We start from the raw sequence: 27,408 nt of genomic DNA, 5'->3' as shown, positions 1-27,408 counted from the left end.
TAGCTTTGTGCAAACGAGCAAAATAGCAGCATAAACATGTGCAGGATAGCAAACATTGCATCACATTGTCATCATTGATGGTTCCAACGGCTCAGTGCCGATAAATTAATCATGGATGGACCATCAATCTTGTAGAATGATCGGAATACGAAAATATGTATACAATGATCAGAATTACAATTCTGATAATAAAATACAGGGCAAGAATGATTTTTACAAATAAATCAAAGGACATTTCATACTCTAGTCAGTATTGACATAAAGTGCAAGTGCAAGTCAGTAAAAAGCAGCATGAAAAATGTGCAAATAGGCAAAATCACTTAGGCAATATTGACATAAAGTGCAAGTGCAAGTCAATCAAATGCAGCATAAAAGTTGTGCAAATAGGCAAAATCACGTAGGCAATTATAATTAGCAGCAGTATGGCAGATAAATTGGCAGATGGTATCGTAACTTACATAGATGTACACTTTTGTAAGCCTAACTGAATACCTAGACTGAAGCATGCAAATTTGAAATGATCTTGTATAAAACGCACGAAAAAATGTAATGTAATGAAAACAACAACTGAAACAACCAAGTAACCAAGATGGAGAGGGTGACAAAAAGCACCAAGTTATTAAACACCAAAGACTACAACAGAAAAGTAAATAAAAAGTGCCAAATGTCCTGCTAGGTCGTGGATATAGCAGCTTAAAAAATAAGGCTAAGAATAAAGCCAATCCCAATTATAAACCTTGGTGGTAATATAACCACCATGGTGGTAATGAGAAAGGGTGAAACTTGAGCACAGGTCAGGGACTGATAAGTGAAATGGGAACAACATGTTTATCCCAAAAAACAAAAGAAAAAACACTCGATAATGAGAAAGCACAATCCCATCAACTAAATGTAATCAAAAACGGATTGATAACGGAAGGAAAACCAATCCAAAACAAACAGTTAGGGGAAAATACTCTCTTATGTTCCTAGAAACGTATAAATCTCCTCGTCGAGATTGTGACCATTAGGGAACTTGGTGTCGAAATCCAAAATAAATCTGGTCTCTAGCTGTCTTAACTTTAACACACGATCCCCACCTCTACGATGGATCGGGATATGTGCCACTGCAAAGAATTTAAGGAGAGAAAGGTCATTGTTATGTTCTTGTTTAAAGTGCTTGGCCATAGGGTATGCGGGATCTGAATTTTTAATTGCCCTAAGGTGCTGTAATATTCTGAGCTTAAGCTTACATGTGGTACTCCCAACATACCATCTCATGCAGGGACATGATAGCACATAAACCACAAAAGTGGTATCACAGTTCATTGAATGCTTGATTAATTGGTTACATTGGGTGACCGGATGTAAAAAGGATTTACATGCAGTGGCATGAGCACAGGCCTTACATTTAAAACATTTAGTAAAGCCTATGGGGGATTCCATCAGTGATTTCATAAGAGATGGATTGGTGTTAATAGGTGACAAGAAACTAGAGACCAGTTTATCCCTGAGCGAGGGTACACGTTTGTACGTGATGGTTGGACGTTTAGAAAGCAGAAGACATAAGTCTTTGTCAACGATGAGAACCCGCCAATGTCGCTCTATGATTTTGCGAACATGATTAGAAGCATTGTCGAATGTGACAATCAGACGGGGTTCATCGTTGACAGTAGTTCTAGCAGGCTTAATGCCATACAATAGGCGGTCCCTGCATAGTCCACGTGCTTTGGTGTAGGCCAATTCTATGATTCTGTGCTCATAGCCTTGCTTAACAAAGTCTGGAGCCGCCAAGGCACAATGATGATCAAAGGATGCTAAATCTGTACAATTCGTGCGATATCTGATAAATTCCCCATATGGAATACTATGTTTACATGACCTAGGATGACAGCTTGTGGGATGTAAGGGCAGACCTGTGTTTGAGGGTTTTTTGTATAGTGCTGTATGAAGGCCAGATCTTTCAAGGGTTACAACTATATCAAGATAGACAATTTCAGTCATGCTGTTACACTCTGTGAAGCTCAGATTGGACATGTTGGTATTAAACTGTTTCACAAATGATTGCCATTCAGCTTCGGTCCCCTTCCATATGACGAATACATCATCAATATATCGCCACCAGGCGACAATATGTGTGGCGAAGCTAGATGCAAGTAGATCACTAAGGCAAGTGGCCTCCCACCATCCCATTGTCAGGTTTGCATATGGAGGAGCAAAAGTACTACCCATGGCAGTGCCCCTTACCTGATGGAAAAAGGAACCCTCGAACAAGAAAACATTGTTATTTAGGCAGAAAGAGAGCATTTCAAGAATCATGGAACTGTGACTGTGAAAATTCAATGAACGGGTATCAAGGAAATATTTGCAGGCACCCATACCAACTTGATGTTCAATGGAGGTATAAAGGGAGACAACATCAAGGGTTGCTAGAAGCAGACCATCCTCCCAGGGTATGTTCGAAATATGTTGCAGAAAATCTTTAGTATCCCGCAAATAAGAAGGTAGAACTGACACAAGAGGAAATAAAGTTTCGTCAACAAACTGGGCCAAATGCTCAAGGAGAGAACCACACAGAGTAACAATAGGTCTGCCCAGTGGATGAACAAGAGATTTGTGAGTTTTGGGTAAAAAATAGATTGTAGGTATAGTGAAACAGGATGGAGCCAAAAATTTAACAAAATCATCATCTATGAGGCCAATGTCAACCCATTTAGTGCATAAGTTTTTAAGTTCAGACTTTATGTCACAAAAGGGATTTTTCGAAAGTTGGGCATAACACAGTCGATCTTTGAGTTGACGATTGGCCTCCGTTACGTAATGTACTCGATCTTGAATTACAATGTTTGAACCCTTATCGGCCGGTTTAATAATAATATTAGGCAAGCTTTGTAATTCGCTGATGGCCGTAAGTTGAGCAGAAGTGAGATTGTGTTTGCTCTTGATGGTACTTCTCCGTAGTTTTCTGAAATCACTAATGCACAAATCATAGAATGCTTCAATGCATCCACCAACAGGGAACTGTGGATTGAATTTAGATTTACCCTTGAGTTTGGTGCGTACATCCCAGTCAGGGTCAATGTCGAAATCAGCAAGACAAGCATTTGAGGGATCATAGTCAGAATCTTCAAGACAGGCCAGGTCCATGAGAGATGGAATATCAGAGATCAGAAGGTTGGTGTGGCCAATGCGAGGTGTTGGTGGTTTTGGCACATGTGGATTTAAAGAAAAAAATGTCTTAAGTCTGATCTTTCGGATAAATTTATCCAGGTTAATGCGTGACTGGACATAATCAAAAGCTTTGGTGGGGCAAAAGTTAAGTCCAAGCGAAAGGACCGAGGTTTGGGCTTTGGTGAGGACATGAGAGGACAGATTGATAATTTGACACAGCTTCATATTGTCACTGGTTATTTTTTGGTCCCAGAGCGCGTTGCTCTGCTCTCTTGGCATGCTTCTGGGCCGTTTCCCTCGCTGGCCTCGCCGAGTTGTTTTCCTCCTCGTGATTTCTGTCCCCTTCCTATATATATATATCTACCTCAATGGAGCACATTATATAAGTGCAGTCCACGTTACATGAAAGCAGAATTAAGCCCAGGATGGTAGGGGCCTAACAGGCCAGGATTCACATACCAGCACAAAGCCAGACGAAAGAGCGGAATCGAAATTTAGCAAGAAGCAGCTCATGCCTAGGAATTCGAGGTCAACTCAAGGAAGGGAGGAGAGCGGCAACTCAGAGGAATCGAAACTTAAGAGCATAGCAGCCTGCCCGTGAAGGTCGAGATAAGGAGGCCCAGGCAGATGGCAAGGCCGAAGGGAGAATGAAATACACAAATAGATGGAAAATGAAGCAGATTCACGGTGTACTGACACGTGACCAGCCAAGCGCGAAGAGGTACCAACGTCTGATGTCACCCAAAACCAGAGGATGCCATAACTTTTCCCAATAAGAAGCTACAGTTTTGAGGCCGTCCTCAGCCAACTAATTGACACATAGCCCTAAAGTACTGATTGATGGAAGGGAGGCAGGGTGAATCTTGGGGAATGCCGCATCTGGTTAACCATTCTGCAAGATTCTAATTAAAGTGGCGATTTATGCCTAGTGGTGTAACCGACCCAATCACAATGGACCAAGTAATCTAGGGTCCTATAGCTAGTAGAACCAATGAGACTGTTAAGACACAGATGTATAACACAGATTTCAGATTCACAGGATATACTTTACAAGGTATTGGATTCTTCGAAAAGGATACAAACTTGTAGCAAAGGATACACTTGGCGTCTTTTCCCAACTGGGTGGAGAGCGAAGTGGAACGTAGTGCAGTCAATAAAAACCTTCTAACTAATGGCACTCTTTGACCGGATTTAGTCAGCAGTCAGAGAGAGTTATTAGAGGGAAGGGCGAGAGTGAACCAAGTAGCACCAGGCTGCAGATGAGACAAGAAAACTATCAGAATGGTATTTTGAAAGAGAGGTAATGAATAAACCTAACTATTATGCACTAACCTGCAATGAGCCAACTGGAAGTCTCGGGGAAGTTTGATGAAGTCCAAGGAAGTTTGCGGGAGTCCAGAGATGAGAAGGGAATCCAGGAAAACAACGACAGGAAGGGTAAGTGAGGACACTAACCTGTACGAAACGAGGGTCGCACTAGATCCAAGTTGGTGCACCCCGGAAAGCGTCCAAAGTTCAGTGCACTTGGAGCAATTGGGTCCTTGATCCAAACTGAAGAATCCTATGAAGTTTAAATCGTGGGAGAGGCCCAGTGAGAATCCATGAGACTTGGAGAGGAAGGATTAATAGAAACCGCGTAGATGACACGGCAGACTGGAGGCCCCGCGGGGAGCGGGAGGTAAGTGTGAGTCCGATGTGGAATGCGGTAGACTGGAGGCTCCGCCGGAAGGTTGACGAGAGTCTGTGGGTGGAACCAAGGCAGGAATGGAAGCTCCGCGGGGAGCGAAAAGTTAGTTTGGGCCGCGCAGGCAACCCGATAGAAACTCTGTACAGAACAGAGCGGAATATCAGGGCGAGATGGAAGATTTGCTGGAAACAATCACCCTGATGACGAAGGAACAGCAGGAGCGTCTGCTCATAACAGCAGGGGAGGTCTCCGGAACTTTAGAGTACGTAAACGCAATCAGAAGCGTCTGTGCTCGGAACTCGCACAGCTAAATAGAGTCAGCTGACAAAACGCCTGAGCAACGTGATGACGAAGCATTGGTCATGTGACCTGGGCTAGTAACCAGGAAGTGAAAATTGGTAAACAGTATGATAGCAACCGCTGATTTTAACGGCGCCTTCCAGATAGTTTCCACAACGTGTAGAACGGTCTAGCCGTTCTGAAGGCCACAGGCGCCGGTAAGCGGGAGCGGGTTGGAGTATGAAGCAATCTATATGATGCAGGCATGACAGCACCATCCCCCAAAGGACGCCTCACTCCATTCGCCGCATGGAAACGATGCAACAATAAGGGGGAATGAATGTTCGACAACGGCTCCCAGGACCGGTCCTCTGGGCCATAACCCTTCCAATCAATGAGATAATAGGGAACCCAGCCCGCATTCTTAAGCCCAAAATAGCACGAACCTCGTACTCGTCGGAGCCCTTCACCGAGACGGCCAAAGGCCGGACAGGCAACCGGGTCCGTGGCGTGCAAGGTTTGACCAGAAACACATGAAAAACAGGATGTAAGCGCCAACGTGTCGTCAGATCAAGACTTATAGCGGCGGGATTCACCACCTGAAGTACCTTGTAAGGGCCAATAAATCGAGGCAAGAGCTTCTTTCTACCTGGGAGTCTTAGGTTTTTGGTAGACAACCAAACCATCATGCCAACTTTGTAACGTGGAGCAGCTCTACGGAGCTTATCCGCGTAATATTTTGCAGTAGCTTGGGCCTTTAATAAGTGTTTCCTGATGCTTTTGTGCAGGGCGGTCAGTGTGACCAAATTGTCCGCGGCCTCAGGGGCCGTGTCATTCAGTACCAGATCCACTGGGATGGATCGTGGATGCTGACCATATAGAGCATAAAAAGGTGACATCCCAGTGGAAGAGTGTTGAGAGTTGTTATACGCGAATTCAGCTGCCGGCAACAGTGAAAACCAAGAGGACTGATATTGGAGGCAAAGGCAATGTAAGTATTGTTCCATAGTACCATTAGTCCGTTCCGTCTGACCGTCTGTTTGTGGATGATAGGAACTAGACAGGCGGTCTTCCATAAGAAGAGCGGAGGTTAACGCCTTCCAGAATCGGGTTGCAAACTGCGACCCTCTGTCAGTGATGATGACGGAGGGCAAACCAAAGAATCGAAAGACGTGTTTCAAGAATAGGTCAGCCAGTGTCTTGGCATTAGGTACCCCTTGACATGGTACAAATAATGCCATCTTATTAAAGTAATGTACTACGACCCAGATAGTGTCGTAACCATGAACAGGAGGCAGGTCAACCACAAAGTCCATGGAGACCATGTACCAAGGTTTGTGTGGAACTGGCAATGGATGTAATAGTCCCATAGGCTTGCTTGATGTATTTTTGCATTGGGCACACGGGGAACAAGAGGCGACATAGTCCACAACATCTCTTGACATGTTAGGCCACCAACACCACCGCCGTAGGAGTTCTCATGTCTTTTTCTGACCTGGATGAGCAGCTACAAGGGAATCATGACCCCAAAGAAGTGCTTTACTTCGCGTCTTCTCAGTAGGCAGGTACAAGGCTCCGTTCATGAACGGTAGGCCTTCCTGGACATCCAACCGGAGTTCTTGTACCAACTGAGGATTGTGTGACACCCATTCTTGGATTTCCTTTTTAAATGATGGCTGAACAGAACAACCACAGACCATATGTTCTGCCAATAAAGGTGGTTTAGTCTCGGAGGTGCTCTCAGTTCCAGAGTACAGGCGAGATAAGGCATCTGCTTTGGTATGCTCCCTAGCAGGCCTGTAGGTGATGCGGAAATCGAACTGAGCAAAAAACGAGTGCCACCGAGCCTGGCGTGCGGTAAGGCATTTCATGGTTTTGATGGCCTGCAGATTACAGTGATCAGAGTAAACAGTCACTGGGTGTTTAGCACCAAGTAGGTGATGGCGCCATGCGAGAAATGCGTCTTTAATGGCCAACAGTTCTTTCTCGGTCACCGTGTAATTTCTTTCGTATGGGGCCAGCTTGCGTGAAAAGAACGCTACGGGGTGTTCCATCCCTGTGTCTTTACAAACTTGGGACAGGATTGCACCCGTGGCTAGGCTGGAAGCGTCGGCTTCTAGGATGTATGGCACTTCCGGATCTGGGTGCCGAAGGACAGGAGCCGAAGTGAAAGCCTCCTTGAGAAGATCGAAGGCCATCTGGGCTTCTTGGGACCAGTGGAATGGAGTTTTAGGACTGGTTAGGGCTGTGAGAGGTGCCACCACTCGAGAAAAAGAGTGAATGAAACGCCTGTAAAAGTTTGCAAATCCTAGAAACGATTGCAGAGACTTGACAGAGGCAGGCACCGGCCAATCCAGGATCGCTTTGACCTTGGAGTGACTCAACTTGACTCCAAGACTGGTGATATCGTACCCCAAAAATTCTACGTCCCGAGAATGGAAAACGCATTTCTCTAATTTCACAAAAAGATGGTTTTCCCGTAATCTCTGGAGTACCTTAGACACGTGTACAATGTATTACTCCAGGGAGGCTGAATAGATTAGGATGTCATCAAGGTATATCACTAGGAATTGGTCGAGATAGTCGCTAAAGATGTCATTCATAAAGAATTGAAAGGTGGCGGGGGCATTGCATAGGTCAAAAGGCATGACGAGGTATTCGTATAGACCATGTCGGGTTTTAAAGGCAGTCTTCCACTCATCACCGGGCCTGATCCGCACAAGGTTGTACGCACCTCTCAAATCCAACTTAGTGAAAATGACAGAAAAACCCAATTGGTCGAGCAGGACATTAATCAACTGGAGAGGATACTGATTTTTTATCGTTATGGCATTTAGAGCCCGGTAGTCGATGCAGGGTCTCAGATCCCTTTCTTTTTTGGGGACAAAAAACAGCGAAGAAGCCGCTGGGGATTGCGAAGGATGAATAAAGCCCACCCGGAGAGCCTTATCAATGTACTCCTTCAGAACTGCGTCTTCCTTTTGGGTAAGCGAATAGACTCGACCTGACGGTGTTTTTGCCCCAGCAATTAGTTCAATTGGGCAGTCATATGGACGGTGCGGAGGTAAAGTCTCTGCCATGCCTTTGTCAAACACATCAGCAAACTGGTGGTAGACCTGAGGTATAGCGGATGTGGAGGACTTCAGAGCGCACATCCCGGAAACGCCTTCTAGAAATGCCAGAACAGGAGTATCATGAACCCCTCCTGAATCCGAAAAGGATTGTTTATTGCAATAATCAGACAGGTACTGGATGTGACCAGCAACCCAATCTATCGCAGGGTTGTGCAATTTGAGCCAAGACAGACCCAGTATCAATGGGTATTGAGGTGCTGCAATTACGTCAAAGACCATGTTTTCAGTATGGCCATCCGGCAAAGAGACTGTGATGGGTACAGTTTCCTCTGTTACCAAGCCTGAAGAGAGTGTGGAGCCGTCCACCGTCTTAACTGATTCTGGTACTGTCTTAGTTACAGTAGGAATCACTGAATGCTTAGCGAAGCTGCTGTCTATGTAATTGTTGGTTGCACCGGAGTCTATCATAGCCTTAGTCTGAATGGTAAAGTCATTGAAAAACAAAGACGCAGATACAGCAATAGACGAAGCAAAAGATAATACGGAATCCTTCTTGGGGCTCGACAGAGGGACCCCTGCTACTGCCGAGCTTTGGCGTTTCCCGCCTTTTTGGAAGGTTTCTTAGGGCAGGATACCAATAAATGGTCTGCTCATCCGCAATACATGCAGAGATTGTTTTTGCGTCGGTTTTCTCGCTCAGAGGCCGACAACCTACCCCGAATAGCCCCTATTTGCATGGGTTCGGGTTGACTTGAGGTGTTCTGAGGTGCTTTAGGAAAGCTAGAAGAAGCCATGAAGGTTCTTTTCTCGCCCTTCCTTGCAGATCTCCTGGCATCTATCTGGAGGACGAGATCAAGCAGATCCATGAAACCCGAAGGCACAACAGGGACGGATGACAGTGCGTCTTTTAACTCCTCAGACAGGCCCTTGTAAAAGACTGCCGTCTTCTTATCTTCGGGCCATTGTGTTTCAGCAGTTAGTTGATTGAAACGTGCAAGGTAAGCCACTAAAGGTTGGCTACCTTGCTGTGTAGGTTCAATAGCTCCAGATCCGTGGCTTGGGTCGCATACCTCATATCGAACACCTTGCTCATAGCTGACAAAAGACCATCGCAGTCGTATAAGAGCGGACTATTAGTCTCCAACAGAGGGTTAGCCCAGGCTGCAGCAGTGCCCCCTAAATGGGATAACACAAATGCCGCCTTGGTTGTTAAGTTAGGGAAAGAACTGGGCCCACACAAAAAATGAAGACGGCACTGGTTCACAAAGGTGCGATATGTCTTAGGATCTCCCAGAAACCTCTCGGGTGGAGCCAGAGGGAACTGGGTTGGCATGAGCACCTGAACAGATTCTTTCTTGTGTGTGGATAGACCAGAATCGGACGCCACAGGTTTCTGGGCAGTTCTTCCTTGAGAGGAGGCCTGTATGGCGTCTTGCATCACATCCATACAATGGCGCATGACATCCTGCGCTGTGATCATCTCGTGTCTTAAGTCCGCCACCAACTGGGTGAGGACAGAGAGAGGATCAGTACCCTCCATATTAGGCTTCTGATTCTGTTAAGACACAGATTTATGACACAGATTTCAGATTCACAGGATATACTTTGCAAGGTATTGGATTCTTCGAAAAGGATACAAACTTGTAGCAAAGGATACACTTGGTGTCTCTTCCCAACTGGGTGGAGAGCAAAGTGGAACGTAGTGCAGTCAATAAAAACCTTCTAACTAATGCCACTCTTTGACCGGATTTAGTCAGCAGTCTGAGAGAGTTATTGGAGGGAAGGGCGAGAGTGAACCAAGTAGCACCAGGCTGCAGATGAGACAAGAAAACTATCAGAATGGTATTTTGAAAGAGAGGTAATGAATAAACCTAACTATTATGCACTAACCTGCAATGAGCCAACTGGAAGTCTCGGGGAAGTTTGATGAAGTCCAATGAAGTTTGCGGGAGTACAGAGATGAGAAGGGAATCCAGGAAAACAACGACAGGAAGGGTAAGTGAGGAGACTAACCTGTACGAAACGAGGGTCTCACTAGATCCGAGTTGGTGCACCCCGGAAAGCGTCCAAAGTTCAGTGCACTTGGAGCAATTGGGTCCTTGATCCAAACTGAAGAATCCTATGAAGTTGAAATCGTAGGAGAGGCCCAGTGAGAATCCATGAGACTCGGAGAGGAAGGATTAATAGAAACCGTGTAGATGAAACGGCAGACTGGAGGCTCCGCGGGGAGCGGGAGGTAAGTGTGAGTCCAATGTGGAATGCGGTAGACTGGAGGCTCCGCCGGGAGCGGGAGATTGTTGAGAGTCCGTGTAGAACACGGCAGACTGGAGGATCTGCAGGGAGCGGAAGGTTGACGAGAGTCCGTGGGTGGAACCAAGGCAGGAATGGAAGCTCCGCGGGGAGCGAAAAGTTAGATTGGGCCGCGCAGGCAACCCAATAGAAACTCTGTACGGAACAGAGCGGAATATCAGGGCGAGATGAAAGATTTTCTGGAAACAATCACCCTGATGACGAAGGAACAGCAGGAGTGTCTGCTCATAACAGCAGGGGAGGTCTCTGGAACTTTAGAGTACGTAAACGCAATCAGAAGCGTCTGTGCTCGGAACTCGCACATCTAAATAGAGTCAGCTGACAAAACCCCTGACCAACGTGATGACAAAGCATTGGTCATGTGACCTGGGCTAGTAACCAGGAAGTGAAAATTGGTAAACAGTATGATAGCACCGCTGATTTTAACAGCGCCTTCCAGATAGTTTCCACAACGTGTAGAACGGTCTAGCCGTTCTTAAGGCCACAGGCGCCGGTAAGCGGGAGCGGGTTGGAGTATGAAGCAATCCATATGATGCAGGCATGACAGAGACGTCATACTTGTAGTGATGTCGAGCACGAGTAATGTAGAGGGATGGGTGTAGACACCAACCCGATAAGAGTTATCCAATCCTCACACCCCGTTACCATATACAGTTATAGTACCTATACTTAAGTTACCTTTTCCAACCAATAGACTTGCATGACAAACTTTTGAGTGTTACACGTCAATGATGACGAATTTTGCCTTTAAAATGTGCTGTTTCAATGAAGACTGTGGAAGTTGAAGCAAGACGGGTGATCGCATCATTGATGATTTCCTAATGTTTCCCCGTTTTTTGTACTTGTCATTAAACTGACTTCCCTTTGCCAAACCATTTGAGTTGTCCTTATTGATTGGTGTTGAGTAAGAGAATCCTGCACCCCATCCTCCTCAAGGTGCAGCTAACTCGTCTTAAAGTACTCGAGAGTGAGCTCTGATCCCATGGGCCCGTCAGAGGTCGCTCCGCCCTCCTGTACACTTGGTAACAGAGAGGATTGTTTCTACCATCGCTTATTGATTATTGATTAAAATAAGACAACTATTGACCATCGACACGAAGTAACTCTAGATCTTCGGCAATATCACAAGTCCTTCGCCATTTGGACGAGTAGACTGTGAAGCTTCCCGTGGACAATGATAGTATAAATCTATCTAAAATCTGCAGTGGGTCTGAAGGTACCCGTTTTATAAACAGAAATCCTTCCATTCATACAGGCAGCGGAACAGACGAAAGACTAATAGAGGCGGTAACGGAGGCGGTGATCCCGAGGATCCAGGGAGGAACGATGCGAGCGGTGAGTGAAACAAAAAATACAATTTAATGTTATAGGCATTAGAACAAGTAAGGGAAAAGGTAAGGGAGGGAGGTGGATAAACAAAATAGTCAGAAGTAGAGAAGACTGTATATATATATATGTATATACATAGAGAGAGTAGAGATATATATATATATGGGGATAATGACTCAAGAATAATTGAGATATTAAAGAATACCAGGGTGGACACCTGAGAATTAAAGAATACCAGGGTGGACAACTGAAATAGTAAAGAATACCAGGGTGGACACCTGAGATATTAAAGAATACCGGGCTAGACACCCGAGAAGAGAGAGGATTCCAGGGCGGACACCTGAGAAGAGAGAGGATTCGCCTTGTTCCTGTGCTTTAATATAGCGGCCAGAAGAAATGTGAACTCAGAATCCCACATAATGGGGAACGACTAGGCTATGACCACGTTTAAAGACATCATAAAAGGAGTTTGTTTAAAATCCATTTCAGGGTATTAATTAGAAGGCAGAGATATTTGTGTCCAGCTGGTGTCTGTCTAGTCCGTCAAATGTCTGTTGTACCTGTTCTGTTGTATGTCACATGTAAGAAATGTTGTCTTGTATTGGTTGAAATCAAATAGGGTTTTTACACGATTCTATAGTTGAGAGGGAATCGCACTTGGATTGATGTTTTTGAGTAAATTGGTGATAAAAAAGTTTTGGCAGGAAAAAATTGGATTGGAGCTTGCGGCGTTTGGTGCTCGCTCATATTATTGACAGTGTTAAAATTGCACGGAAGCATTGAAAAGTGGTGTTTAAGAGGGAAGTAGAACAGATTTATGCATGGAAGAAATTACACCATTAGCACACTTGCGTAAGCAACAGCCGAAACATGCACCCAAGCTTAACAAATAAGGCAGAGAGTGGGTTAAGGGCACCGCCCACATGATGTTTATGCCGTGGCCACAAAATGGGTCTTTATCTAAAGCCGTCTTACAGCACATGACCACTTACTTGCACGCCACATATACAGGCAAGAAACTAGGAAAACACCTTGCTGTTCTAGAGCTTTGGGAAATGTTTGAACAGTCAAAGAAAGAAGAGCCACCTGCAGACTGGATATTCAACGTATGCACGGAGGGGGGTGAGACGCCTACCGCGCCACCTGCCCCACCTGAAACAGAAACCGAGGGAAGTAAGCCTGAGGGACTCTACCCATTAAGGGAGTTTAAAGCAGCCACAGGGTACAGCAACCCAGTATATGAGTCACCTACTTACAGTAGTGACAGAAACCAAGGGAAGGATCAGAACAAGATTTTTACCTCCGCAGTCCCGAGGGACAAGGAGAGACGAGATGATGAGAGGAAGGATCAGGCACAGAGTAGTGCATCTCTCGATAAGGAGAGAGAGGGAAAGAAATGGAAATAAGGTAAAAGCAGAACTGATGAGATAGCATTCGCAAAAGACGAATGGATGGGAGGACAGATATTGTTGAAACTCGATGGAAAAGGAAGTGATGATGTGAGACCTATAGAGAGGTTAGATGAGACACAGAGAAAGGAGAAAGACAAGGAGTCAAGGGATGAAAAGATAAGACGGAAGGATAGACTGAGGCGTGAACAGCTATATCGCGAAGAGCAAGAGAAACAGCTTGATTGCAAACAGAGAGCAGTCTATGCCTTGGACAGACAGAAACAGCAAGGTTTAGAAGAAGAGCAAAGAGTATGTGACAAGATATGGAGACGAAGGGATGAGGAAGTTCGAAGGGAAAATGAACGTAGAAATGAAAGGAGAAGAGAAGAAGATAAGGCCAGAGAAGAGGTGAGGAAGCGCAAAGAATGTGATGATGTCATAGAACGTAAGCGTAGACAGAGGGCACGCGATCCCGAATATCTGGAGAGGGAAGTTAAAAAACCCAATCCTGTTGTAGAATGGGAAGACATTGAAGAATTCTTCCCTGCGTATGACTCAGTACCGGCCACGACCAGGGCAAATATTGAAGATGACTTCGACACCAGAACCATTGGGGAAACGATCGATAATATATATATCATGAGATGGGGTTAGAACAAGTATCCCAAGGGGAACGGGAAGACGAGTGAACGAGCGCCTGGAGAGCACTCAGCTGTATGACACTGAGGATATCACCCAAAGTAGTGGGAGCAGGAGACTGTCCCTGGACAGACTAGTAATCAGTAAAAATGATGATGACACAAGGAGTTGTGTGAATTGGGAACAATCAATGTCCGACTCCGGAGAAGAAACGGAGCGCGAGACAAATGAAGAAGGGAGACGGCACGAAAAGCGGCTCCCAAGGGACAAAGGGGTACAATGGTCGGATACAAGTGAGTCCGCACCGAGGAAATCAGAGCCTGCCACGCAGTCAGACCGGTATGATGGGACACCCCATGGTCAAAGGGGGGTGTCAGCACCCGCCTATGTAGACAGGTTGAGGACATTGCCAGGGGAATATTACCCCAGCGGTAGCCAGGGGATCTATGAGAGAAGAGAAGTAAGGCTGCACATTCCAATTTCCGCTACTAGAAAAGGAGGTAGCAAGACCGCAATATATTCCATGGCCACACATGGATCGAGAAAACCTGAAAAACAAGCTTCCAAGCTTCCAATGCTGACATCGGGATCTGGGAAGTGGATACACGAGTTAGGAAAAATGACAGGGGGTGTCACGCAGACGATGTGTAGATGCGGGCAGGGTACCCTGGGGTAACCATAATTAACACTGCTCATGACGGAGCGCCATTTAATAATTGCAGAGCAGCAGTATGGAAAGCGCTACGAGTGCTGTACCCAGACACTTCCGATTTGGGAGCTATAATGACTCACAAAATGAAGGAGTCAGAAGATTTGTTGATTTATATCCAGAATTTCCAAGACGCGTCGGTGCTCGAAACGCATGAATGTTGGACGAAATCTATACCGGTGTTTTACCACATATTGTGCCAAGGGTTGCCAGAACCAGTGCAGAAACAGCTCAAGAAATTGGTAGGGGTTGAGGCTAAACCTTGGGCTGAAATAGAGTTAACTATCGCACATTACTGTAGATTTTTGCAGGAAAAGAATCAGAAAAAGGAGGCAACACCAAAGGGTGAGAAAGCGAAGCTGGTCTAAAAGAAATTATCAAAGTATGCTCTCAAAGGAGCCATGCTAACTAGCCCAGCTGAACAGAACTCACAACAGGTGGCTAACCCACAGCAGAACAACCAGGGTAACGTAGGACAGTACCCAAGGGGAAGATGATTTAGAGGAAGAGGATGGCAAAGTAATCAAGGAGGTTTCCAGAGTAATCAAGGAGGTTTTCAAAACGTGCAAATGGGCAACCCAGATATGTCAAACGGACACATAATCCGACGACCGCCAGTATGTTGGCTGTGTGGAATGACGGGGCATTTGGCGCGCACGTGCAGAAGTCAAGACATGTGGCAGACTAGCCAAGGAATGGGAGCAGGCACGGCAAATCCACCTGCCATCTTACAACAGGGCAATGCGCAAAACCACACAGTGCAGCAGCAAGCACCAGGCGTGCAGCAGTGTGCGCAGCAAGGGGTTTCAACCCCTGAACATGGGGAATTTACCTCAAGGGCAATTCCAACAGGCACCACCGCAAATGTCTCAGGGCACAAACTCCGGAAGGGGAGGCAGCCCAGGGAGCGGAGGGAATCCACAAGTGTACACTGGACCAAACTTATATATGAACTAGGACAGCTCACTGGGACCCTGATGTGCTCTATTCTATCAGTGACTCCAGACCCTAACAGGGAACCTAGGGTGAATGTCGTCATAGGGGGTAAAGAAAATTCCTTCTTAGTTGGCATGGGTGCAACACGCTCGTGCATACGTGAAGGCAAGTTTTCCTTGTCCGGCGAGGCCATAGACATTCAGAGTTTTACAGGAGCTCACAGTCGAGTTCCCTTTACAGACGCACTCCCAGTCTCCTTAGGAGAGTGCGAGATGAATTTGCCTTTATTATATTCACGTCAGACCCCGGTAAACATTTTGGGTCAAGACCTAATGACAAAAGTTGAATATGACGATCTCATTCACGGAGGAGGGCATAGTATGTTCCAACTCAGGAATGCATTATTCAAACATGTGCGAAATGATCAGAGCATATAGCCATGAGAGCTATACCACTATAGCCAGAGGTTTTCGCATATGGCATACGTGTGCTCATGGCAGGATTGCCAGGCTTGCAGATAGGACCATGAGAACCCCCGATGAATTTTTATTTAGACCAAGAATACCTATGCATGAAGAGGAGGGACAAGTATTTCCCTTGATGATAGATACCACAGCAGTGCGAGGGAAAATAGCATCGGTTGAAGGATATGATGATGAAGGCAGACAATGTTGCGCAATTATCGCCATTGAAGAAGGGTGTCGAGTGACTGAGGTCACCGATGACGATCTGTTTGAAGAACAACCATACTCAGAAGAGACAAGAGTAGAAGTGAGTCTCACATTTTGGGTAAAAATGATCAAAACAAAAGTGCCCCAGAGAATGATGTTGGCACTGATACATCCGGAATACTTTGATGATGACATGGCCCAGGTGCCTGTCTCAGTATGGACTACAGGACCTTATGACGTAGGCCTCCTGAACGGGGTGGGAGAAGTGAAAATTAAACTGAAACTTGGAACAATTTTACAGAGGGCGCGACAATATCCCATGTCCAGAGAGGCGGGTGAAGGGATTGCGAAGACAATTTCCGCCATGATGGACCAGGGCATCTTAGTGAAATTAGAGTCACCCTGTAATACAGTGATTTATCCTGTCAAGAAATCAAAGGGAGGGTCTTGGCGTTTAATCCAAGATTTAAGAGCATTAAATGACATTGTTGAAGCCGAGTTCCCTCTAGTCCCTAATCCATCTACAATCCTATGCAACATACCCATCGAGGCAAAATATTTTACGGTGATTGACTTGAAAAATGCCTTTTTCTCAATCCTGTTGCACCGTGACTCTCAAGATCTGACTGTCAAAGTCAAACTCCGAATCACCCTCTTCCTCTTCTAACTCCAACCCTCCGACCACCTCCTCACCTGTGGTGATGGTTTCCCTGGGCGGTCCCAATCTCTTCTTCCACCAAGCAGTTTTTTTTTTTATGGAGGATAGGGCCTACCCCGGGAGGAAGCCACCCTGACCTGATACAACAAGGTCTAGAAGCGGCTTCTCTGCCGGAGCAAGCTATATGGGGGAAAAAGCCTGATGGCATAAAAAACCCCCGGCGTAGCTGTGTTGAGTAGATTCCAGATGATATGGAAGGCAGAAAGTATAGAGAACCTCCAGAGCGGAAAGTCCGTAGAGCTAGAGAGAGGCGGGAAAGAAATTTGGCGAGGAGGAAAGGGGCGTGAAACGAACAGAACGGGGAAACAAAGGGAAGGCACGGAAAAGTGCACCGGCCGGGAGCGCCGGCAGAACTGACAGAAAGACGGGAACGGAAAACAGAGAAAACTAGCGTCTCACCCGGAGCCTGACGCGAGAGGGTTGCAACGCGCAGGCTTCCGGGTGTGACGGAAAGAAATAGGCGTGCCGAAGCAAGCGCTGCGGAAACAACTAGACCGCTGAACACAGTGCGTGGTGGTACGTGAAGGGTTGACTAATGGCGGCCCAGTCTCCACCGCGACCATATCCCCCAACATTGGCGGCGCATGACAGTATGCCCCCTTCTATACCTGGACCACCCAGGCTTGCCAGGGTGGAAACGATGGAACCTCTGGGTAAGGAGGGGGGCATGAACAAAAGACCCCGGTTCCCAGGAATCCTCCGAACGGGGATATCCCTTCCAAGCAACCAGATATTCCAGTCTTCCCCTTCTAAATCTGGAATCCCTAGTGTGGGAAACCTCATATTCTTTGGGAACAGGATCGGCATCCGAAGGGAGATGTAGGTTTCTCTTTCTGGGGGTATTGGGATCAGCCGAGCGCAGGAGAGAAGAATGGAAGACTGGATGAATGCGTCGCATATCCTTGGGAAGACTGAGCCTGAAGGCTACAGGGTTTACCCTCTGTGAGACCTTAAACGGCCCCACGAAACGGGGGGACAATTTTGTAGGATGCAACCAACGAGGTAGGTATTTAGTGGATAGCCATACGCGATCCCCTTCCTTCCATAGGGGACACGGCTGGCGATGTCGGTCGGCTTGTAACTTATACCTTTCCCTTGCTGAGGATAAACTGGTCAGGGCGCTCTTATGGGCAGTGGAAATGTCGGCTAATGTGGACTCAATAGAGGGTATGTTGGTCGGGGAACTGAGTAAGGGGAGAATTCCTCGGGGATGGAGTCCATAGGTACAAAAAAAAGGGCTAAGGTTGGTAGCCGAGTGTACGGAATTGTTATAGGCAAATTCTGCGGTGGGCAGAAGGGATACCCAGTTGTCCTGGTGGCTATTTATGTAACATCTTAGATACTGTTCTATAGTGGCATTAAGTCGTTCGGTTTGGCCATTGGTCTGGGGATGAAACCCCGAGGACAGAGCTCTGTTAATCTCTATACGATGGCACAAGGCTGTCCAAAACCGAGAAGTGAACTGACTCCCCCTATCAGAAATGATCCTATCAGGGAGTCCATGTAGTCGGAATATGTCCCTGAGAAACACCTCGGCCAATTCCGGGGCAGTGGGGACACCAGCTAAAGGGGAAAAATGGGCCAACTTAGAGAAAGAGTCAACAGTGACCATGAGACAGGTATATCCCTGGGACACGGGTAATTCCACAATAAAATCCATCGAGATAAGAGACCAAGGATGTGATGGTGTTTCCGGTTGTTCTAGCAACCCTAATGGTTTACATACAGAAACCTTGCTTTGCGCACAGACCGGACAGGCCTTACAGTACATCTTGACATCCTTAGACATAGAGGGCCAAAAGAACGTACGAGATACTAGCTCCAAAGTGCCCTTCTGTCCTCGGTGTCCGACCGTAACATGGTCGTGACACCATCCCATAACCTTCATGCGCAAAGCTTGTGTGGGAATGAACAATTTCTGTCTGTACCAAAGGAGCCCCCCTGACCTTGTTATCTCTTGTCTCTTCTTTGGAGGTAAGATGACTTCCATGCCCTCAGTGGTTGCAGTTTTAACTTCCTGAAGGAATGTCGATATGATACCCACTATCCTGTTGCGGGGAATAAGAATTTCTGCCGGAGAGGTGGCACCCATCCCTGGGGTATTTCGCCGGGAAAGGGCGTCGGCAAGACCATTCTGGGAGCCTGGGATGTAGGTTATGACAAAGTCATATTGACTGAAGAAGTGCGCCCATCGTGCTTGTCTGGAATTTATGCATTCCATCCCCCTAAGGACCTTCAAATTTTTATGGTCAGTACGCAGAATGAAGGGTGAGACGCTACCCTGCAGCAAGTGTCTCCACTCCTCACAAGCCGTCTTGAGTGCTAATAGTTCCTTCTCTATAACCGAATAGTTCTTCTGACTCACCGACAAGGTCTTTGAGAGATAGGCCACTGGGTGCTCAATTCCCTGGTGTTCTTGTAATAACACAGCTCCCAAAGCTGCAGCGGAGGCATCGGCCTCGACTACAAACGGTATAGTTTGATCAGGTTGGCGAAGCACTGGAGCAGAGCAAAACAATTTCTTCAATAGCTCAAAAGCGTTGTCGGCCTGGTCAGTCCAAACAAAAGAGCCAGCTTCCTTCTTGAGTAAAGCCGTAATAGGCAATACCGTTTGAGAAAAATGACTGATAAATTTTCTGTAGAAATTCGTCAAACCTAGGAATCGTTGGACGTCTTTCAGTGAGGTAGGTGTAGGCCATTGCAGTATGGCAGATACCTTTCCGGGATCCATAGAGACACCATCCTTAGATAGGATAAATCCCAGATAGGAGATTGTGCTGGTCTTGAAAATACACTTCTCTGGTTTTACCAGGAGGTAGTTGGCCCGAAGGCGCTCTAATACGCTTCGTAGGTGCTGGTCGTGTTCTTGTGGGGATCGAGAAAAAATCAGGATGTCATCTAAATATACCACTGTAAAGATAAAGAGGACTTCAGAGAATAGTCGATCCATGAAGCGCTGAAAAACAGCTGGGGCATTCACTAAGCCAAAGGGCATAACCCGATACTCATAGAGCCCAAAAGGTGTACGGAATGCCGTCTTCCATTCATCACCCTCGCGTATTCGGAGAAGATGATATGCACTTCGTAGGTCTAGTTTAGAAAAGATGGTAGCCCCCTGTACTGCCTCCAGAATGTCGGCAATAAGCGGCATAGGGTATCTGTCTCTTATTGTGACCTTATTGAGGCCCCGGTAATCAATGCAAGGCCTTAATTCTGTAGAATCGCGCTTGGGGATAAAAAATAATGGGGCCCCTGCGGGAGATCTGGAAGGTCGGATCAATCCGTTGGTCAGGTGGGAGTCCAAGTATTTTCGTAGTGCTACCTTTTCAGTGAGAGATAGCGAAAACATCCGCCCGAAGGGGACTAATGCATCTTGTGCGAGTTCTATGGCACAGTCCTCTGGACGATGTGCGGGTAGCTCTAGTATCGTCTTGTCAACAAAGACTTCGTGGAATTCCTCCAATTCAGTTGGAATGCAACAGACCTCGCACTTGGTGGTGGCTTCAGGCGCGAGGACCTTCACTACTTCCTGTGACCGGTGTGGTATACAGAGTTCCTTACAGAATTCCGACTCAAAGGTAATGGTATTCCTGAACCAATCAATGGAGGGGTTGTGCCTTCTCAGCCATGGGATACCCAGTATGACTGGAAAGTGGGCTGCTCGAATAAGATCAAATTTCATATGTTCTGTATGATGTTGGATAACCACAGTGAGTGGTTCTGTGGTATGAGTGATGGGACCAGAGGAAAGCGGGGTCCCATCAACGCCTTCTACCTTCTGGACATCCTCACGCCGAACCAAAGGAATACCTTGTTGATCAGCCCAAATGGTGTCCATAAAGACTCCAGCAGCACCACAGTCAATGAGGGCTAGCGTAGTTAGCTTCTTGGTGGACGTTTGTATCTGTAAGGATACTACCATCAAACGAGAGCCCATAGTATCACCTTGGGGGGTAACAGCCAAGGTTACATAGGGGCGAGAAGACATACCTCGGAAACCTGCCCCTTTTAGTTCCGAGGTCTGTCGTTTCCCGGTGTACGGGGGGAACCGCTGGACATTTTCGTAGTAGATGCGTATCCGATCCACAATACAAACAGAGACCAGTGTCTCGCCTTCTTCTACGTTCTTCAGGTGTTAATGGGGCTCTTGCGGCGCCTATCTGCATGGGTTCTTCTTTGCTTGATGCTGAGGGTAACAGATGAGAAGGGGTTCCTGAAGAGGGTGAGTTGACTGGGATGCGCAACTTTCGTCGTTCGGCCCGCCGTTCGCTGAGACGGTATTCTATCTGGAGGGCTATGGACATCATATCAGATAGAGAGGTGGGAAGTGCCAAACGAGCCAGCTCGTCCTTTAATTCTTCTTTTAAACCACGACGAAATATTGTAAATTGCACATGTTCCGGCCACCCGGCCTCTGTCGCTAGGCGTTTGAAGGACGAAATATAGGTCCTGAGATCGCTGCTGCCCTGCTGAACGTCTAGCAGTTCTTCTGCAGCTATGTGAGTTATCTCAGCCTGTTCGAAGGTCTGTTTAAACAAGGTAACAAAGGCGCCATAGTCCTGGAGTATTGGATTGTTGCTGGTTACTAGTGGGGAAGCCCAGGCCAGGGCGTTTCCTATTAAATTTGAAATAACAAACCCCACCTTGGTATGAGCGCTGGAAAAGGTATGAGGACGAAAGGCAAAATAAATGGCACAAGATTCGAGAAATTCCTTGAGACGTTTTGGCGATCCATCATATTTGCCAGAGGACAAAGACATGGGAGGGAGATCAGTCTCCCTAGATTCTCGAGCCGTAATCATTTGTCTTAATGCTGCATTTTCAGCCTTGACGTTCTGTAATTCAACGTTCATTCCTTGTACAGCTTGAATCAGCTCTTGCAGCTGTTCGGGGGTAGCCATAGTTTCTTTCTGGCGTTGCAATCTGTCAAAGTCAAACTCCGAATCACCCTCTTCCTCTTCTAACTCCAACCCTCCGACCACCTCCTCACCTGTGGTGATGGTTTCCCTGGGCGGTCCCAATCTCTTCTTCCACCAAGCAGTTTTTTTTGATGGAGGATAGGGCCTACCCCGGGAGGAAGCCACCCTGACCTGATACAACAAGGTCTAGAAGCGGCTTCTCTGCCGGAGCAAGCTATATGGGGGAAAAAGCCTGATGGCATAAAAAACCCCCGGCGTAGCTGTGTTGAGTAGATTCCAGATGATATGGAAGGCAGAAAGTATAGAGAACCTCCAGAGCGGAAAGTCCGTAGAGCTAGAGAGAGGCGGGAAAGAAATTTGGCGAGGAGGAAAGGGGCGTGAAACGAACAGAACGGGGAAACAAAGGGAAGGCACCGGCCGGGAGCGCCGGCAGAACTGACAGAAAGACGGGAACGGAAAACAGAGAAAACTAGCGTCTCACCCGGAGCCTGACGCGAGAGGGTTGCAACGCGCAGGCTTCCGGGTGTGACGGAAAGAAATAGGCGTGCCGAAGCAAGCGCTGCGGAAACAACTAGACCGCTGAACACAGTGCGTGGTGGTACGTGAAGGGTTGACTAATGGCGGCCCAGTCTCCACCGCGACCATATCCCCCAACATTGGCGGCGCATGACACTGACATCATTCACTTTCAGAAAAATGCGTCTGAAAAGCACGAGGCTGCCACAGGGGTACTGTGAGTCCTCGTCCATATTTAACAGAGTCCTACAGATGGACCTAAGCAATATTGCACTAGATAGCGTTCTCTTGCAGTATGTGGATGACATTCTAATCTGCAGCACCACAGAGGAGCAGTGCAGGCAGGAATCTATCCGGCTATTGACCATACTGGCTGAGAAAGGATATAAGGTTCACAAGGAAAAGCTACAGTACTGTCAACAGGAAGTGCTGTGCATAGGCCAACTCATCTTGCATGACGGAAAAAAGGTGACCCCAGAAAGAGCTGGAGCTATCATGAACACGGCAAAGCCATTCACTATAAAGCAAATGCAGAGCTTTTTAGGCCTGTGCAGTTATGGTAGAGCATGGGTCTTCGATTACAGCTCGTATACCAAGCCCTTGCTCCAGGCTTTAAAGAAGGCTCAGGTGACAAAGGAAAAGATTGATTGGACCAAGGCAATGGAAAAAGGGTTTGCTGAACTCAAGAGAGCGAATTGTACAGCTCCAGTTCTCGGAATTACTAATGATGCAGAGGAATTCTACCTGTTTTTGCACACAGATGGCAGCGTTATGACAGCAGTGCTCACTCTAAAAACTTTGTTGGGTTACAAGCCCCTGGCATATTACAGTGGGATCCTGGACCCAGTAATCAGAGGCTACTTCCCATGCGAACAAATTTTAGCTGCCGCAGCGTTCGCCATTGAAAAGACAACCACTATTGTAATGGGATGTTCCATGACGTCATACGTCAAATATTCACTATTCGCTATTTTAGAGAAACCTAAAGGCACGTTGACATCTCAGAGAGCCTCTCCATATGAAGTGATCATATCTAATCCATCGATCAAAATAGTTCAATGTAAAACAGTGAACCCAGCCACATTCATAGCAGAGCCAGTCACAGAATTGGTACTGATACATGACTGTGCAAACTATGAATAATTTTATGATGAAATCCCCAGGGTGAAAGAAAATGCCTTGGCGGGAGGTGAGACCTTTTTTATTGACGGTTCTTCAAGAATCGACCAAAAAGACGGACAAGGATATACAGGCGTTGCCGTAATAAAACACATAGCAAACAGAGAATTTAAAGTACTCGTCAGTGCACGAATACCATTGCATTATTCGGCACAGGCTGCAGAATTATTGGCGTTGATACTCGCCATTGAGAATCACGCAGACCAGGAAGTTACAGTGTACAGTGACTCCGCGTATGTGACGTCTACAGTGCACGCAGGCCTAGCACGCTTGAAAAGGAGGGGCTACCTCCGAGTGGACGGCACACCAGTGCAGCATGCAGCCTTATTGGACAGGCAGATTAAGGCACTACAGCTCCCAGTGGACATAGCGGTCATGAAATGCGCCGCCAACACGAACAGGACAGATTTCGTGTCATGCGGAAACCACGCAGCAGAAACGGAAGCCAAGCGAATGGCATCCAACAGGGAGACGATCATGAAAGTGGAAGTGGCAAATACACATGAGAGAATGATGGTGGCACGTACCACACCTGAAGCCTATTGTAATCTGGGGCAGACACAACTAATGGATCTTCAAGGGGAGGCACCACAGGATGAGAAGAACCTATGGAAACGTCGAGTGTGTTCTTTAAACCCCTCTGACAGTTTGTGGTGGCAAGACAGAACTGGCAAACCAGTAATGCCTGCAGCCCTACTAAAAAAAGCATTGGAGCAATTGCATTACCCATTTCACATGTCAAAAGAGAATCTAGCAGCAACGCTCGCAGAAGACTGGTTCATACCGAATTTAGCTGAGCATGTTGCATTCTTTATGGTGAACTGCATAATCTGCCAGAAATTCACTGCTGGGCACACATTAAAAGTAGTGAGAGGAGTCATCCCTCGGCCAAATGCGCCTTTTCAGCACTTACATATCGGCTACGTCGACATGATTCAAGTGTGTAACGGGTATAGGTACTTAATTGTAGTGGTGTGTCCATTCTCTAGATGGATAGAAGCAGGTCCATGTACAAACCCAGACTCTACCTGTGCAGCAAAATTTCTGGTGAGGGTAGTGTTCCCTAGATGTGGGGTTTGTGAGGTGATGAGATCAGACAATGGGGCTCATTTTGTAAATGCAGTTTTTGAACAGATCAGCTTGTTGCTTGGTATAAAGCACAAGTTCTTATCAGCGTATCATCCGGAAGGTAATGGTATTTGTAAGAGGCTCAACGGCTTGTTAAAAGAAAGGATAGCCAAGTTGAAGCTTACTCTAAAGAAGGGATGGTTGCATTGCCTTCCACTGGCATTGTATGCTCTTTGGAACCAATCAGGCTCTGACCATCATCTTGCGCCGCACGAGATAGTCACAGGAAGGAGAATGAATACCCCTCTTACCCCCAAGACAGAGCTAGATGTGATGCCCAGCCAACCCGAGAGGTCCTGGGATCCGAATTACAAGAATATCTGAACTGCATGACATCCAGTCTTACTATAATTTCAGACCAACTGCAGCAACGACGAAAAGGGTGCAGCGCAGCACAAAACACAGCAGGAGACACTGAAACAGATGCAGTTCAAGGTCTATTTGTTCCACTCGTCTTTCCTGGAGATGTGGTGGTAGTAAAAAACCACACGAGGAAGAGGTGGGACGAGCCAAGATTCAATGGCCCTTTCATCGTAGAGGACTACACTCCTTCATCTGTAAAACTGCAAGGCAGGATAGCATGGATTTTTCTCAATGACATTAAGCCCTATATCCTCTAGTTGCACCCAACTGCGAAGAAACTACAGACAACTGGGAAGAACCTCAGCACGTGCAGACGAGATCCATGATGTGGAAGAAGGATACATGAGCAGCAAAGCCGAGACAAAGAACTCTTGAGCAAATTGCGGCTTAAATTGGACATTTCCTCTAAGCAAAAAGGGGGATAAGGACATAAAAGGGACACTCTGTGCAACCTAGTTGCAGGGTGAAGAAGAGAATTGCGCATTTAAGCCACAACACGTTTTGTTGACACTAACTTGTGAATTAACCCACACTCCAGCATTGTTGAGAAACAAGACTCTAACAGATATTGATCAAGGACTTTTACCTTAAGAGCTAAACACAGTATCCTGAATCATCAAATATCAAGACTTTGTTGTGCAGCATTTACGGTGTCCCCCAGCAGAAATATCACAAGGGATGTGCTAACCTACTTTCATTTAGTATTGGAATCCTATCCATCACTAGTAGGGAGGTTCACCAGTGTCACAGAATTTATCCAAGATCCTGCCGACAAGAAAGTAATCCGGCAACTGCTTACTGTCATTGCGGAAGCCTTCATTGTGTTACCCGAATACAGTGATAAGGACACAAATGCTTCCACCACAGGCGATAGTAGATAAACTCACCAATATACTCTTCTTTCGTATCATAGAGGAGTGCCCAGCAATCGTTGGGAGAAGCACTGACACTATTACTTTTATTAGAGATCCAGCAAACTCTGAACTCTTGAGCCAGCTGTGGACCAAGCTAAGATATCTGGTCGCAATTCACGCAGCAGGAAAGTGCAAGGACTATTCACGTCAAGGGAGGAGCCTATAATCCTGAACCCAGCAAGGCAGAAAAAATGTCGCTGTCACCTGAGGACAGCCGACTGGCTCACAACGTCTTCTTCCGCCTAGTAACTGACTTTCCAGAAATGGTGGAGAGACGTCCTCACCTTCATCAGAGACCCAGCTAACGTTGCACAGAAGGGAACGCTCCTCCATGGCATCATGCTTCAAGTGGAGCTGTCCAACTTTCAGAGAGATTACATGAGGAGATTCCAGTGAAACCTTCCGCCGAGGGACAGATCGAGGAAGCCAAGGCAAACACTTCATCTTTCCACCGAGGGACAGATCTAGGGAGCAGAGACAAGAACTTCACCTTTATGTGTTTTTATTGCCATTTTTGCCATTTCTTCACATTGAACAGTGTCCAGCATGTCCTCAGGACTGAAGCAGATTCAGGGGGGTGGACTGGGAACTCACCTACTTTTAATATACACAGTAAAAGTGACTTATCAAAGTGTTAGTCTAATCTATTTTTCCATAGTCTAGCAAGGATACTGCATCCTGTATCAAGAGACAATCGTCACCCGCAAGAGGGGGGCCACTTGTGAAGCACCAGACACTTTATGATACAAACTGTTTGAGAACAAGTGAATTGGGGGAAAAGAATAAACATTGACATTTGTTAAAAGTGGGATGGGGGCCCAGAACAGTAACCTGGTCCTCCCACAAGCAGAGGGGCGCCCTTGCTTCTCCCAAAGGAAATGCTGCCACCTCACATATCGTACCATCATGTATCTATGGATTGTGTTTATCATTATTTTGCTGTCATTAACGATCAGAGCTGCATTTTTTCTTGGTGCACGAAGCGTTCCAATTTCAGTGCACCCACCTGATGATGTAGACACGAGTCCCACAAAAGCACTCAGACCCTAAATAGTTATTCCAGTCCCAAGAAAATTTGATGGTAAAGTAAATTAACTGAAAATGAATGTAATTAACAGTGACACATGCACACTTGAGGTAACAAATGAAAAGAAGATCTGGAGACAGGGTCTGCATGGAATGAATGAAAACATAGCACTGACAACTACAAGCACCCACACACTGAATGCACACAAACCAGGGCTTGTGTCAATGGCCACAGGACCTCAAGCAAAGGCAATCGAGAGCATGGGACTGCCTACCAAACAATCAGCCCCAGAAAATAATAAGAGAAACCGAGAAGAATCAAGAGAAAAGCCAACGAAAGAAGACTTAACAAAAGCCCTTAAAAAGACAGAAGCAGCTGTAGGAAAATTCACTGCAAAGACACAAATGTTAACAGATCATTTATTCCCGTTTATAGCTAGAGCGAAGAAACGGCATGAGGAACTGAAAAA

Source organism: Ambystoma mexicanum, chromosome 3p (genome assembly GCF_040938575.1).
Source record: "Ambystoma mexicanum isolate Mex_15411 chromosome 3p, UKY_AmexF1_1, whole genome shotgun sequence".
Taxonomy (NCBI): domain Eukaryota; kingdom Metazoa; phylum Chordata; class Amphibia; order Caudata; family Ambystomatidae; genus Ambystoma; species Ambystoma mexicanum.
Note: the sequence above shows the minus strand (reverse complement) of the source record.